The 17674-nt window shown below is 37.4% G+C and overlaps 1 protein-coding gene and 1 non-coding gene across 2 annotated transcripts in view; one reads left to right on the top strand and one right to left on the bottom strand.

Moving 5' to 3' along the window:
* LOC124555826 (prostaglandin D2 receptor) overlaps positions 1–17674 on the top strand; it is a 503176-nt gene that overhangs the window by 407045 nt on the left and 78457 nt on the right. The gene's annotated exons all lie outside the window — the stretch shown is intronic.
* Trnas-cga lies at positions 14347–14421 on the bottom strand. Its single transcript has one exon. It is a non-coding gene; the product is annotated as a tRNA-Ser (tRNA).

The raw sequence follows: 17674 nt of genomic DNA, 5'->3' as shown, positions 1-17674 counted from the left end.
ATAATGTTAAGATATTAATCCTAGTCTACTATTCAATTTATTTTTATTTCATATAAGTATGTGCCATTTTGTAACCAAAGATAAATACTTTAACATAAGAATGCACATTAGAGAATGGTAATATTAATACTGAATTTCACTGTTTGGTCAACTTTACTTTTCTACTCCATTTTCATAGAAAAATTGTGTAAGCTGCATTATACATTACACTTGTGCTATTTATCATTCTTAAAATTCTTGAGTTCTTCTAGTCAGTTGTGCAGAATTTTCTGCAATTTTGTCAGAGCCATCTATATCCATATGTGAACATCACATGTGTAATGTGTATAATAAAACACAGGAGCATTTGCTTCTTATATTGTTGTATGTGGTTCTATTTTTAACTACTTTTGCAGAAATAAATCTAGGTAGAAAGTATTCAGATAAGTTAGATAAATTTTTCTAGCACAAAGCATGTTAATCAGACCATGACAACATTTTTTTTAAAATGAATCATATATTATGTGTGTTTCCTGTGAGAATGAAATGTCTGCTATACCAAATATTTATTAATAAATATCACTCTGTTAAAGCATTGTAATTATAATTTCATGAGTGCTGTAACAGAAATAAAAAAATGATAAAAATAATGCTGTATTATTATCTTAAAAGCCCATATGCATCCCAGAAATTCTTCTCAAAATATAGAGTAGATATTATGACAATTAGACCAAGTCACATAAGGGCAGTAATGCACTCACTGCAGATAATTCTCGAAAATAATAAATTTGATTTGCTATTTTATCTGACCATATTAAATTACATTCTGTACAAAAGTTGTGCTGTAATGTAGAACAAGTCAAACAATGCACTATAACATGGAGAAAAAGTGAAGAAAAATAAGCAATACTGCAAACAATATACATACAAGATATAAAATATCACCTTCCAGGTTTCAAGAAAACAATACTGCAAATAATATACATATTGGGTATGCGATAATGCATGTATTAGCATAAAATATCACATCATCATTCATAATAAAAAATGGCTCTGAGCACTATGGGACTTAACATCTATGGTCATCAGTCCCCCATTCATAATATGATACATCTTTTATGTAATATGTATTTCTATAAATTCCTTTAAATTATATACCGTGTGATTTATGAAGAACTCTTTCAGTGAATGCCACAATTAGTTCAGAAAAGTTTTTGATGTTAATATCATCAGTGAGGAGATTTAGATACTTCTAAACATCAGTACACCAAGGATCTTGTATAGATGCCTATAGGATATCTGATTTGTAATACCACAGATCAACCTCACAGCTTGTTTTTGCAGTTTAAAAACTTTTCCAATTTGGAAGCATTTGCCCTGAAAATTATACCATATGAGATCAGACTACAAATATGTGAAACATGACAGTATTTTTATATCCCTCCTGACATAGGACGAAATAGTGCTTAGTTGAAGAGCTTAGCCTTTTGAGCAGGTGATCAATATGTTCGTTCCATCTTAATTTATTATCCATTCGCATGCCAAAAAAGTGTTATACATTAAGTTCCATTTATTTTACGACTATTGATATATATTACAAGAGCTTGTTACTTGCTGTCTGAAAATGCATTAGATTTGTTTTAGAAAGGTTTAATTTTCAATACTTGCTATGTTTCAGCAGTAATCTGCATTGAGAGTTTCACACTTTTGATCAAGATACTTGTATAATTAACAAACATTCTATATTTGCCCAACAGTATCGCATTTGATACTAGAAGTAATTAATGTAAACTGTGAAGATCAGTGGCCCATGAAACACCATACTGAGTAGTTCTCCAAAATGATGTTATTTTGTCAACTGCAACCGTTAGAGCAACTCTTTATTCCCTTTATGTAAGTAAGATTTTAGCCAAGCTAGTGATTAGTCTTTTATGCCATACTGTGGGAGTTTTTGTGCTAATGTGTTATGTTTCAAGCAGTCAAAAGCTTTAGCAACATCACAAAAAGTCCCCATAGGATACCATCTCCAGTTCAGTTCACCTAGAATTTCTTTTGTGAGACTGAGTATTGTTCCATCTGGGGAGAGCCCTTTGCAAAAACCAAACTGGGAGGTTGTCAGTAAGTCATTTTGTGTTTGGTGTTCATACAGCCTGTCGCACACAACCCTCTCTAATATTTTTTAAAGAACTCACAGCAGAGAGATAGGCTGATAGTCAGTGATTATATTTCCCTCAGTGCCTTTGTGTATTAGCATCATTGTAACACACTTTAATCTCTAAGGAAATAACCTGCTTTTCACAGACTGTTAAGTTGCTGATTAAGCCACCAGATAATTTGGTATAGTGTCGTACCCAGAAGTGCTGGTGCTTTTTATGGATCTGATGCCTTTTATTATTTGATTAAGTTTTGTGGATTTGAAATGCAATGTCATCATTGGTGTGTGTTGGGGAAGATTAAGTAGTTTTATGTATCGTGAGGGGGCCTGCATCCTTTGGTTCTCTATATTTTTGGTTATGGGGAAGAAACATTTATGAAGTTCAGAGGCTGACCGTTTCGGATTACTTTGGTCTGTCCCATTTTCTATGAACTGTGCTACCCTGGATTGTTCTAATTTTTTGTATCTGTTTGCTTCAGATTTTTATGATTTTTCATATGATTTTTGCTTTGTTTATTTAAACTGTTAATTTGCTGTGTATGATGCAATGTTTTGGCCTTCCTGATTACACAGTTTAAGATTTTACATTATCTCATGTATAGTGTATTTTCACTGCTTTGGGTGTACTACTCCTCCATTCTGTGTGAAGTTCCTCCTTCCTGGCACATGATATTCTAATTCCAACTGTTATCCAGTCTTTCTGTCTACTTACATATATTTTAATTTTGTGTTGCATCCATAACAGATATGCCAGATGACACTACATTGAAGATTCAAGACTTGGTTAGAGAATCAGCACTTTATTTATAAACAGCCAAGTAACACTGTCAGTAGTCTGCATTCATATACGCTGCTATCATGGCTATCCTCTACATTGTGGTCAACAAAACACAAAAAATCGAAACTCTCTGTGTCTGCTTACTCATCAAATAGCTCAAATGTAGCTGATATTTGTTTCATAAGACATTCATTAGGTCACATATCACTACTGTACCACTTGTTCTGGAATAGCTATCATGGATTGCTGCTTAATGTACTACTGAAATTATAATGATAATTCAAAGATGGCTTGTGCCTCAAATCTTCAAACACTAACAATTGAAAAAAAGATTGTTTATCAATGATGATTCCAAAGTGGCACTTATAAGATCTCAGAATATGTTATCTGAATAATGAAAACAAGAAAGTAGGGCAAACACAAGTGATATGAGCTATCATTATTTCTGTGCTCATTATTTTTTATTACTATTGCTTTAGTGGCACTGATGTTGAGGATGAAGATCATTTTCTGTCTCCTTGATAATGTAACTATTGGCCAAATAATAATGTAATAAGATGGTGAAAGCAGGTGATACCTGTTATATCTCTGATAACTCTGTGGGTAATACAACCAACAGTACCGTGTGAATGAACAACTATATTAGATTTCCCAGTAAAAATATCTCCAGGTCATTTGGAACAGCATTCATATAGAAAGGAAAATCCATCATAAAATGCAAAACATAACATTACAAGTGACAGTCTAACATCTGGTATAAATGTACACATATTGTACTTTGAGAAAGGCCGGCCGGGGTGGCCGAGTGGTTCTAGGCACTACAGTCTGGAACCGCGCAACCGCTACGGTCGCAAATTCGAATCCTGCCTCGGGCATGGATGTGTGTGATGTCCTTAGGTTAGTTAGGTTTAAGTACTTCTGAGTTCTAGGGGACTGATGACCTCAGAAGTTAAGTCCCATAGTGCTCAAAGCCATTTAAACCATTTACTTTGAGAAAGCAGTTTAGCCTTTTGATACAAGTAATCAAATATGTGAGATATGATGATAAAATGATTAAAGTAGGATTCCATCAAAATCCTACTTACAGTCAGAATGTAGTTTTTTCAATCTCAATAACTATATACGCTAGGCTTATAACAAAAATGGTTGCAATTTGCTTTTGTTCAACAAAATAAGTTAGTGAAATAATTTCCACCTATATTTCAAATGGCTAATTAAATTCACGGAAATGTAAATGTTCAGTCAGCACTAGTGCAGTAAAGTCTGTAGTACTTAAAAGGACGGAACAATTAGCCATGTGGCAGTTTGGTTTAGATCCTACACCTAGTGTCTCTCAGTGCAAATGTTGCTAAGAAGGGGAACTTTTTTGAGGGTTCCAACCGTGAACATGAAATGATAAAGAAATGAAATCCACATCAAACACGAGACTATAATCAAAACATTTTAGTAATGAATTTATTTCGAATTATCACATTTTTCCAGTTGTCTCAAAACATCTCTGGATTCACAGTGTAAAAGCAGTACATCTTACTTTAGATGTCACACTCACTAAAGGCACTTGTGTTATCACTGTTATTCTTATCAGAAGACAGATATCTTCTTATCCATTTCTCTGATATTTTGATAATTTCTGACATACCGAAAGAAGTGATGTCACAGACATTCAGTGTAGCTGTGTTGTGTGTGTTCTTTTCGTAACTGAAGTGTTAAACAAGCTGTAGTCTTCAGTTGTGTTGTGTTCTGCTTCTTCAGAGCCTCATTTTCACACATTAGCTACTGCAACTGCTTACTTTTGAACAGCAGCTAGTTCTTAAAATGGACCAGGTAAGAGTATGTATTGATTTCCAAACAATTTAGTACTTTAAGTCATCAGTGCCTGAATTAATTTTTTGTTAATTTTTTACATTGATTACTTTCAGCTTGTTTGTTACACTGAAAAGAACATTTAAAGTGAAAATATAATATACCGTGCCATATATATGTAATGCTAAGCACTGTTGAGAGAAAATGAGACATGCATATCAAAAGATTACACATTTTTGTACTGAATGAAATAAATTAAACACGAGTACAAATTAAAAATCAAAAACAAAAAATTACATGGTATGATAGCAGCAAAACATTCTACACACTGTCCCAAATTACATAGCACTGGGTATGTGCTGATGTCTTACTGTTTGTTCCAACACATTGTCTTCTTTTTTGGGATCTCATATTTTTGCAATCAGGTGCTTCATTCCATCAAACTGGATCCTATCTACTTTACTCCTGCAGTACAGGGTGTGCTCAAGCACTCCTCAAGTAGAGATGCACAATTTCTGTTTGACACCTTTTCATTTTTTGTGGTAGAGTATCAGTACATTGTGTACAGTGGCATCCAATAACCAACTGAATTGTCCAGTACTATTACCTGTTATGGATATTTATCCTGTACTGATTCACATTTTGACACATTCAATCGGTTCCATGCATTTTATTGTTGTATTCTGTCAGAATGGAGCATTGAGGAACCTTGATGTGTTTGCTTGACTGCTGGAAGTATTTTTTAAAATTAATTATTGGGTTCATGCCAGTTATATTTGATACTGGAGAAAAAATGGAACTGCCATACTGTTTATACAGAAACAGACCATTTTTCCATTGTATGGCAGGATGATTAGTATCTCTTCCATCTTTCTGTGTTTCTTTCTTCTTTGGAAGGGGGTGTTTGGGGGTCTCCAATTTTCTCTCTCTATCCAACTGCCCCCAATTAAAAAATTAAAAGGTGTGACTAAGTTGTCAAAATAGAAGTAAAAATTATTAAAATGCTCATACTTAGTGCTTATCATTACTCTTATATAACAGTAAAAATGTAGCATGTGTTCCTTTGATGCATATAATTTGGCATAAATATAAATACATCTTAAGGTAGTCTGTGAATTGTTTATTTTCGTTTTTTCTTTTGATTTGACTGAAATGTTTTAGAGTTTGACTAGATACTCTGATGGCAGGTGATATCCACTGGCTGTTGTTCCTTCGTATGACATTGATTTTTGTAAGCTTTTTTGTAAAACACATCTCAAATAGAAACATGAAAGTACTAGAAAAAGTGTTGTACGAGTCATCGGTTGTTGTTTTCGAAAATATGTTTTCCCATGTTTCCTTGGCTAACATGTGTATAAAGATATTTACTTTTTCTGTGCAGAAGAGCCTTTTATATTCCCACTTATATTTTATTAACTTACGTAACTATCTTCAAGGAAATGACCTTCCTGAAGATTTACTGGAAAGCACTACAGGTCTTTCTCATATTACACTCAAAATATCTCTTCCAAATTGCTTGGAGGTGTATTTATTTACTTTCTTATCAAAAGTACTATTTAAATGATGTAAGAATGTAGTAATAGCTCTTTGATACTATTGACTGAATTTTAATCTGCCAGGCAACAGAATAAACCTTGTGAGAAGCCATCAGCATGCTTGGGCTCATGGTGTTTTCAGTTAGGACTCCAGTACTTTAGTAAGCTGATAAATGGGAAATCTTACATATTGTTCAGTCAGATCTAAAAATCAATCTGATTCACAGCCTATTAATAATCTCATACTGGTACCTTTACCTATCACTATGTTCTATACATCACTATTCTCTGTTCATTAATTAATGCTTTTCATTTTCCATTCCAGTAAATTGTCTGTCGGTTAACTTAATAAAAAAACAAATTAATTCAGTTCTGTAAAAAGGCAAGATATGACATCACCTATAATAACAGAGTATATTAAAAAGAAAATATCTAAAATCAAATGTTCATAATTCTTGGATGAGCATTCTGTGAGAAGTTGAATTGGAAGTCACATAGTATAGAGCTTCCCAAATGACTAAGTTAAGTAACATTTGCTTTGTCTGACTGAAGACTTTTGTGGTGAAAGCACCAAAAAATTCAACTTATTTTGCACACTTCCATTCATTAATAACACATGAAATAAGATTTTGGGGCAGTTCCACGCCTAAACACAAAGTTCTCATTGCACGTCTTGGATAATACCTGGTGCACATCCTCAGATCTCATATAGGCAACAATTAAAACAAACAGTTGCACTAGGCAGTTTAACAAAAGCATCACAGTACATATTTTCTCTTGTTATTGTTTTCTTAAAAATAAGTTACAATTTGAAAATAACATTCATAAACATACCACTAGGAATAAAAGGGGCCTCTGCTAATCACAATTTACACTTACTCTTGCACAGAAGGGCACAAAGAATGTAGTCATAAAAATATTTGAATTAAAGGTATCATTAGGTAATGAAAAACTATTTTAAAACAAATTGAAATCATTTCTGCTCTACAGTTCTCACTCTTTAGATGAATCTTTCAAATATATGATATACCTGTATGGATCATTGTTGGGTATTAAATTTAACTGTAGATTTAAATTACTATGAAATCTACACATGTGAATATTTAGCATGAAACCAACCACAGAAATCATCAAAGTGAAATGGCTTGCATTCATCAACACTACAGATGTCTGTTATGTACGTGTGACCACACCAGAGGGGTACCTGTAGAGAGATCAAACTAACATATGGGTGGCAACCATTTTAGCAATTACAGAGTTAACAGTCTGGATGATTTAGCCTTGTAACATTGGCCAAAATGGCCTTGCTGTGTTGGTACTGTATATTGCTGAAAGCATGTGGAAACAACAGTAATTACATTTCCCAAGGGCATATTGCTCTAATGTATAGTTTAATGATTATGGCAGTAAAATATTCTAGAGGTAAAATAACCTCCCTGGCTATGGATCTGTTAACAGGTTACCTGGAAATAGCTTTCATGGAGCCTCAGCTCAAGGTTTTTAAATTACATCTTTCTCATCCAGATTCATGGGGCATGAGCCCCTTAGTTTTCATGAACATCTCAACTATTCTTCTGTCATAAAACTTATGCCTTTCATTACATTCAAACCTTCATGATGTTAAAGTCCCAATTTTTCTTTTCATTATAGCTCTAAACTTCATAACAGTAAATTTATTTTTAATTTACAAGTACTTTTGCTCATTGAAATTTCCTTCATCACTTTGAATCAAGAAAAATTCTTGGCTACCATTTTAGCTCCATAAGCTTGAGACACTTTTCTGAAAACTGTGTGTGATTATTAAAAATGTTAATTTTTGGAAAACTGTGCTGATCAAGAAAAATGGAAGTTACTGATACCTATGTTCAGTACTTTTTGCGCTGTACCAGCCCTAACAAAGAAAGAAGGACTAAGTGCAAGAAGAAATGACAACTTATTTTTAAATCAAGCAGTTGTACTAACATAGGTACTATATCGTTACCTAACTATGGTAGTTGAATTTGATGTGAATAACAGTGGCTCATTGGATTAGAACATCAGTCAGAGTTAGGATGAATCCTTGAACCAGAAAACTCTGACCTGTTTCCTGATCTCTGCCTCAGAAGCAGGACACAAAAACATTTACAACATGAATACAAACATGGCAAACTTTATATGAATCTCAGGCAGACAGCACACAAGGCTTCCAACATATGCTGGTATCTCTGATAAGATCATCTTACAACAAAATTAAGGTAAATAATAAAGCATATGGATGCTTTCCCATCATTAACAAACCACATCACAGGCCGGGCATACCCTTTAGAAGGTGAAAATGATTGCAGCTGAATGGTCAAAGCAAACCATTCATTTGATGTAAGCTTCACTAACTAAAGGAACTTCCTTTAAAACAGAACCACAGCACTAACAGGAACAGTTGCAAAATATTTATAAATTGAACACATTATAAAGAACATATAACTTATTTTTCAGTCTGTTACTGCAGCCTTTTGATTAAGGGAGGTGGATTTCAATGCAAAAAGAGCTAAGAAAGAGTAGTTAATATGAGATGTTGTGTGGATGCGACAGCATTTCTAATAATTTCAAAGGAAATGCTTCTGTACACTGTAGTTACTACATAATAGTTTTAGACATAAAAAATCTTTAATGAACACCGGCATCATTAATTAGTGCATTATTTGCTAAAATAAATCTCAGTAAAACAGTTAAATTGGTATGCTTGTAATTTGAGTTGGAGACAGCACAAATTTTTATCAGTATCACTGTAATTGAGCATAAATTGACTACAAAAGAAATCTCAGTTGAAGTGGTAGATTCAGTGTTTGTCAGTCTTTCACAAAGGTGTTTTCTGAAAAAACTGTCACAGATGCAATTTTGACCAGAGTTAGTACTGTAATTATCAAATGCAATATAGTTTATTATTGTATTCCTCAATAAATAGTCAAAATATGATACAGATTTGTATTGTGACAATGTTGTTGTTGTTATGGTCTTCAGTCCAAACACTGGTTTGATGCAGTTCTCCATGCTACTCTATCCTGTGCAAGCCCCTACATCTCCAAATAACTACTGCAACCTACATCCTTCTGAATCTGCATACTGTATTCATATCTTGGACCCCCTCCACAATTTTTACCCCCCACACTTTGCTCTAGTACTAAATTGGTGATCCCTGGATGTCTCATAATGTGTCCTGACAGCCGATTCCTTCTTTTGGTCAAGTTGGGCCACAAATTTCTTGTCTCCCCAATCCCATTCAGTAGTTCCTCATTAGTTACATGACTAACCCATTTAATCTTCAGCATTCTTCTGTAGCACCACATTTTGAAAGCTCCTATACCCTTTTTATCTAATCTGTTTATCATCCATGTTTCATTTCCACGCATGGCTACACTCCATACAAATACCTTTAGAAAAACCTTCCTAACACATAAATCTATATTCAATGTTAAAAGATTTCTCTCCTTCAGAAAGGCTTTCCTTGCCATTGCCAGTCTATGTTTTATATTCTCTCTACTTAGCCATCACTAGTTATTTTGCTGCCCAAATAGCAAAACTCACCTACTATGTGTCTTGTTTCCTAATATAATTTCATTACCGTCCCCTGATTCAATCTGAATACATTCCATTATCCTTGTTTTGATTGTGTTGATGTTCATCTTATATTTTTCTTTCAAGACACTGTCCATTCCATTCAACTGCTCTTCCAAGTCCTTTGCTGCCTCAGAATTACAATGTCATTGGCACACCTTTAAAGTTTTTATTTCTTCTCCCCAAACTTTAATTCTTAATACAAATTTTTCTTTGGTTTCTTTTACTGCTTGTTCAATGTACTGATTGAATAACATTGGGGATACGATACACCCCTGTCTCACTCTCTTCTCAACCACTGCTTCCCTTTCATACCCGTCCTGTCTGATTTTTGTACAAGTCGTAAATAGCCTTTTCCTCCGTGTATTTTACCCCTGCTACCCGCAGAGTTTCAAAGAGAGTACTCCAGTCAACATTGTCAAAACTTTCTCTTAGTCTACAAATGTTGGTTTGCCTTTCCTTAGCCTATCTTCTAAGATAAGCTGTAGGGTCAATACTGTCTCGTGTGTTTGTACATTTCTGTGGAATCCAAACTGATCTTCCCGGAAGTCAGCTTCCACCAGTTTTTCCATTCCTCTGTAAGGAATTTGTGTTAGAATTTTTGCAATTATGACTTATCAAACTGATAGTTCAATGATATGAATGTAATAGAGGGAAACATTCCACGCGGGAAAAATACACTCCTGGAAATGGAAAAAAGAACACATTGACACCGGTGTGTCAGACCCACCATACTTGCTCCGGACACTGCGAGAGGGCTGTACAAGCAATGATCACACGCACGGCACAGCGGACACACCAGGAACCGCGGTGTTGGCCGTCGAATGGCGCTAGCTGCGCAGCATTTGTGCACCGCCGCCGTCAGTGTCAGCCAGTTTGCCGTGGCATACGGAGCTCCATCGCAATCTTTAACACTGGTAGCATGCCACGACAGCGTGGACGTGAACCGTATGTGCAGTTGACGGACTTTGAGCGAGAGCGTATAGTGGGCATGCGGGAGGCCGGGTGGACGTACCGCCGAATTGCTCAACACGTGGGGCGTGAGGTCTCCACAGTACATCGATGTTGTTGCCAGTGGTCGGCAGAAGGTGCACGTGCCCGTCGACCTGGGACCGGACCGCAGCAACGCACGGATGCACGCCAAGACCGTAGGATCCTACGCAGTGCCGTAGGGGACCGCACCGCCACTTCCCAGCAAATTAGGGACACTGTTGCTCCTGGGGTATCGGCGAGGACCATTCGCAACCGTCTCCATGAAGCTGGGCTACGGTCCCGCACACCATTAGGCCGTCTTCTGCTCACGCCCCAACATCGTGCAGCCCGCCTCCAGTGGTGTCGCGACAGGCGTGAATGGAGGGACGAATGGAGACGTGTCGTCTTCAGCGATGAGAGTCGCTTCTGCCTTGGTGCCAATGATGGTCGTATGCGTGTCTGGCGCCGTGCAGGTGAGCGCCACAATCAGGTCTGCATACGACCGAGGCACACAGGGCCAACACCCGGCATCATGGTGTGGGGAGCGATCTCCTACACTGGCCGTACACCACTGGTGATCGTCGAGGGGACACTGAATAGTGCACGGTACATCCAAACCGTCATCGAACCCATCGTTCTACCATTCCTAGACTGGCAAGGGAACTTGCTGTTCCAACAGGACAATGCACGTTCGCATGTATCCCGTGCCACCCAACGTGCTCTAGAAGGTGTAAGTCAACTACCCTGGCCAGCAAGATCTCCGGATCTGTCCCCCATTGAGCATGTTTGGGACTGGATGAAGCGGCGTCTCACGCAGTCTGCACATCCAGCACGAACGCTGGTCCAACCTTCCCTCTTTCCTGACGAAGCAACCATTGGTTGCGAAAGCTAGAATTTTGTGTGTATGTATGTGTTTGTTTGTGTTTCTATCGACCTGCCAGCACTTTCGTATGGTAAGTCACATCATCTTTGTTTTTAAATATATGATAGTTCAATGATTTTCACACCTGTCAGCTCTTGCCCTCTTTGGAATTGGAACTACTACATTCTTCTTGAAGTCTGAGGGTATCTCTCCTGTCGCATTATCTTGCACATCAGATGGAAGGGTTTTGTTATAGGTGGCTTTACCAAGGCTATCAGTAGTTCTGACAAAATATTGTCTATCCCTGCAGCCTCGTTGCAACTTGGACCTTTCATAGCTCTGCCAAATTCTCCTCACAGTATCACATCTCCCATCTTTTCCCCATCCACATCCACTTCCCTTTCTATAATATTACCTTCAAGTTCATCTCCCTTGTATAGAGCCGTTATATACTCCTTCCACCTTTCAGCTTTCCCTTCTTTGCTTTTCCATCTGAGCCCTTGATATTCATACAGCTGCTTCTCTTTTTCCCAAAGGCCTATTTAATTTGCCTGTAGGCAATATTTATCTTTACCCTAGTGAATTATGCTTCTAAATCCTTACATTTGTCCTCTAGGCATTCCTGCTTAGCCATTTTGCCCTTCCTCTCAATCTCATTTTTTAAAGTTTGTATTCCCTTTCACCTGATTCATTTGCTGCATTTTTTTAATTTTCAGTTAAATTCAATATCTCTTGTGTTATCTGAGTATTTCTACTAGGTCTTGTCCTTTTATCTATTTGATGCTCTGCTGCCTTCACTACTTCATCTCGTGAACTGTATTTCTTTCCCCTGTTCTAGTCAGCTGTTGCCTAATGTTCCCTCTGAAACTCTCAACAACTTCTGGTTCTTTCAATTTATCCAGGTTTCATCTCCTTAATTTCCTACCTTTTTCTAATTTCTTTAGTTGTAATGTACAGCTGATAACCAATAAATTGTGGTCAGAGTCCACATCTGCCCCTGACAACGTCTTACAGCTTAAAATCTGGATCCTGAATCTCTGTCTAACCATTATATAATCAGTCTGAAACCTTTCAGTGTCTCCAGGCTTCTTCCATGTATACAATCTTCTTTTATGATTCTTAAACCAAGTGTTAGCAATGATTAAATTATCCTCTGTGCAAAATTCTATCAGGTGGCTTCCTCATTCATTCCTTCCCCCAGTCCATATTCACCTACTATTTTTCCTTCTCATCCTTCTCCTACTATTGAATTCCAGAGCCCCATCACAATTAAATTTTCAGCTTTTATAATACCAATACCAGGGGGAAAAACATTGATAGCATCCTATCTCTAAGGGAATAATGTGTAAATGAACACCTAATCAAAATTAAGACAGAAATTCGTCAGCAACATTAGAAACACAGAGAAAATTCTTATGTAAATAGTTATAAGGGAAAAAAATTAGGGCAGCAGCAGCAGACTGATTTGTAACACATGAGAGGCTGCACAAAGACTGCTGATTTTCCAGCTCCGACCAACATAATTGTTTAAATTTTGACTACCAGAGGTGGACTAAGGAAGCTGACTAAAAAATATTCAAGTTTACAGATGCAGACTGAATAACGTAGCATTTGGACTGTTTGAATACCCACCACCTCTAACTCAATAAACACATTGTCTGAACTAATTGAGTGTTTGTCCACGACTGTCTATGGATTTGTGCACGATACCTACAGAAAGATGCACATAGTATAGAAATTACGAAATGGTAAAATACTCCATAATTACATCTTCTATAATAATATAAAAAAACAGCAAAAGGAAAGAATACAAAAACATATGATGTGGTGAAGGTATTTTGATTATCTATAAGCTTTATAATCAAAAAATGCCAAAGTGATAGGTATTATTTTCTGCTCTGGAAGTTTTATTGTGCATATGGATTTCCAAAGACCACCAAGAATTTTCTAGTTAGATTTTCTAATTTGAATATCTTACAAAGTAGCATGTTATTTTGGACACTTAACATTTTTGCAAGCAGTAAAATCAAGGTTACACATTTGTAACAATTGATCACATTTTAAGATAAAGCTTCCTCAAATTGACAATTTTGAATTAGTATTACTTTTTAAATATACAGTTTTCAGAATAAAGTAAGATGTTCATTGGAAACATAAAAAAGTGTGCTTTTAGACATGGTAGTTCGAGCCTAAAATAGACAACTGTTAGTTGATTTGAATTATGAATAGCATATGGTTTTAATGACATAAGTTTAAAATATTTCATGAAAATTAATTATAATTTTATAATCAGTAATCTGAAAACTATAAACTGAATAATAAAGTTTAGTGAAATACAGCATAGATAAGAATTTAACAACTTTGATGTTTCTTGTTACACCCAGTGAGTGGTCGTGACCAGATGTGCTGTAATCCAGGTGAATGGTTGCTCGAAACATGCATTGAGGCATCGACACTGGCCACTGGCTGATTGGAGCAGTATTGTGCTATGATGGAGAGGGGGAGGGAGGAGGGAAGGGGGAGGGGAGGGGCATTCACCCAGACTGAGACCCATGGGAGGAATCCAAGGCACTATGACATCTGTGGACTACATGAAAATTTCCAGAATGAGAATTTTCACTCTGCAGCGGAGTGTGCGCTGATATGTAACTTCCTGGGAGATAAAAACTGTGTGCCAGGCCGAGACTCGAACTCGGGACCTTTGCCTTTCGCGGGCAAGTGCTCTACCAACTGAGCTACCCAAGCACGACTCACGCCCCGTCCTCATGGCTTTACTTCTGCCAGTACCTCATCTCCTACCTTCCAAACTTTACAGAAGCTCTCCTGAAGTTTCATATCAGCACACACTCTGCTGCAGAGTGAAAATCTCATTCTGGAAACATCCCCCAGGCTGTGGCTAAGCCATGTCTCCGCAATATCCTTTCTTTCAGGAGTGCTAGTTCTGCAAGGTTCGCAGGAGAGCTTCTGTAAAGTTTGGAAGGTAGGAGACGAGGTGCTGGCAGAAGTAAAGCTGTGATGACAGGGCATGAGTTGTGCTTGGGTAGCTCAGTTGGTAGAGCACTTGCCCGCGAAAGGCAAAGGTCCCGAGTTCGAGTCTTGGCCTGGCACACAGTTTTAATCTGCCAGGAAGTTTCATATCAGCACACACTCCACTGCAGAGTGAAAATCTCATTTTGGAAACATCCCCCAGGCTGTGACTAAGCCATGTCTCCGCAATATCCTTTCTTTCAGGAGTGCTAGTTCTGCAAGGTTCGCAGGAGAGCTTCTGTAAAGTTTGGAAGGTAGGAGACGAGGTGCTGGCAGAAGTAAAGCTGTGAGGACGGGGCGTGAGTCATGCTTGGGTAGCTCAGTTGATAGAGCACTTGCCCGTGAAAGGCAAAGGTCCCAAGTTCGAGTCTCGGCCTGGCATACAGTTTTAATCTGCCAGGAAGTTTTACATGAAAATTAATGCTGATTACCTGCATTCTGCCATGCTTGATGTCTTCCCTGACAGCAGCAGCATCTCCCAGCAGGGTAACTGCCCTTGTCAAATATCAGAACCATGCTACAGTGGTTTGAGGAGCGTGGTAGGGAACTCATGTTGATGTCTTGACTGCCAAATTCCTTTAATCTAAACCTGATGAAACACATCTGGGACACTTTCAGACACTCGCTCTGTGTACACGAATCAACTGTCCAAAATTTATGGGAATTACATGATCTATTCAGAGACATCTGGTACCAAATACCTCCAGAAACCTACCAAGGACTTTTCAGATCCATAAAATGAGAACTGTTCCTGGTTTTTTTTTTTTTTCCTAAGGTGGACAAACATGCAAGTACGCAAGTGGTTAAGGTTTGGCTCATCAGTGTAAGTGTGTGTCAGTGTGTGTATGCATGTATGTTTGTGATGAGAGAGAGAGAGAGAGAGAGAGAGAGAGGGGGGGGGGAGGAGGGAGGGGGGAGGAGAAGAAGGAGAGAATGAGTAGTAGATTTCAAGGAGGGAGGTGTATGAGTGGATGGGAAAGAGAGAAAGGGAGAAATATGTATGGGGACATGGGGGTGCAAGGCCAAGGCCAGGCTCTTCTAGCTCATGTGCATCCTGGTAGGCAGCCGGGCACCAATGGGTACAAGTGTCAGGTGTGTGAAAACAGTTAACGCATGGGCGGCAGTAAGGCTGACAGGCCATAGCTTATATGACTGTTCCACAGAGTATGAATGCATGTGGTTTGCCCCTCCACAGAATGCATGTAATAGGTCTATCTGGTGGGTATCTTATACTAGCTGCCCCTGCCTGTGAGTGATAACCTTGTCTTGCTAGCAGAATCTCTGGATGGAAAATAAAAGCAGAGTACATGATTACTGCAAATACATAGAATGAGAGAAGCTAAAGAATGGGATTAATGGAGTTTTAAGTGAGGAATATTAAAACAGAGGATATCCTACAGCAACCAGATGCCACCTATGTAGTTTACAGAGTCTGGTGATGGTGGGGAGGAAGAGCATCATTGAAGAGGAATTGCATCAGTAAATGATATGCTGGAATGACAGTTTCCTGTGTAGCTCAGAGCAGTTGGTTTTGGGCTACACATAATGCAGCCTCGTTTGAAGAGAATTATGTTGTAGTATGCAGCATGTTCAGCAGCTAGTTAGTTATCATATGTACTGTGTACACAGCAGAGTAACTGCACCACACTTGTGGATGTCCTGGCTGCTTTTACTTCTACCTTTGATTGGGTAGGATATACACATGACGGAGCTACAGTTGGATGTGGTGGATTGGTATATGATTAAGGACTTACATCTGGGATACCCTCAAGTAAATGTCTCATGATGGTATAGGAATGAGTAGGATATTGTGTGGATTTCACATTCTGTAAAGGTGTGACAGTGATTTCCTGCACCCTATCAAGACAGCTGCCATCCTACAACTGGAAAAAGATTCTTAATGTCTTTTGAGGAAACTATCTAACCTACTTCTTACTCCTATCTGGTAGTACCACTACACTGAACCCATCACTCTCAACCACCCTACCCACCCCACTCCCAATCAATGCCTTATTGCTCTTTTTAGACCCTGTAAAGCAACCGAAATGTTTTTTTTTTCTTTTTTTTTCTCTTAAGTGTCTTTGATATTGATCTTCAAAACTGTGTTATGATAACTACTAAGTGAATTAAACAGTTAATAATGATTCACCACAACACAGTCAGATTTACTTTTTAGTTGATTTATCTTTATTGTACTAAAATACAATGATAAACTTTTAAGTAGTAATTTTGCCAGGCAGTAAAACATAAGTCAGCAGTTCGCATAGTCTATGAATATTCTGTCAAAATTTTACAAGTGACAACACAAATAACTAACACCTTGACTGCTGAAGCGTGACTGACTAATAAAGTGAATGACAAAGTTTTGCACTGACTGAATACTCATCACAGACTTAATAATAGCATGGTGATGACTGAAGGTTCACTACCTAACTGACATGGAGTGTTACAGGATGATTATGAAATGCTGACTAACACATAACATCTATACTGTTTAACTGCTCAGCCCTAACTATGACTTTGTATGGAATGCCTGCATAAAGACACACATGCTACAATAACTAAAAAATTGTAAAGTACTCAGTATTTACAGCTTTAATAATAATATAATTACAACAAAAGTAAAAAAAATACAAAAATACATTAGTCAGTGAAGCTATCTGGATTAATTGTAGTCTGTATAAGCAAAAAAATGGCAAAATGATATGCATTATTTTATGAAGCAGAGGTTTAATGTGCATGGGGATGTCCAAAGCCCACAAGAATTTTCAGAAAAGTTAAATTTTCTAATCTGAACATTTTAAAAACCAAAACGTTATTCTAGGAAAGTTACATATTTTTATAATCAGAAAAATCAGTGCTACAAAACTATAAAAGTATATTATGTTTTAAGATACAAATGCACCAGAACAGAATCATTTTGAATAGTAGTAATACAGAGTTTCCAGAAAAAGTAAAATGTTAGCTGCAAT

The sequence above is a fragment of the Schistocerca americana genome, chromosome X (genome assembly GCF_021461395.2).
Source record: "Schistocerca americana isolate TAMUIC-IGC-003095 chromosome X, iqSchAmer2.1, whole genome shotgun sequence".
Classification (NCBI taxonomy): domain Eukaryota; kingdom Metazoa; phylum Arthropoda; class Insecta; order Orthoptera; family Acrididae; genus Schistocerca; species Schistocerca americana.
The sequence above is the reverse complement of the archived record's forward strand: the minus strand, read 5'-3'. Positions and strand labels throughout refer to the sequence as shown.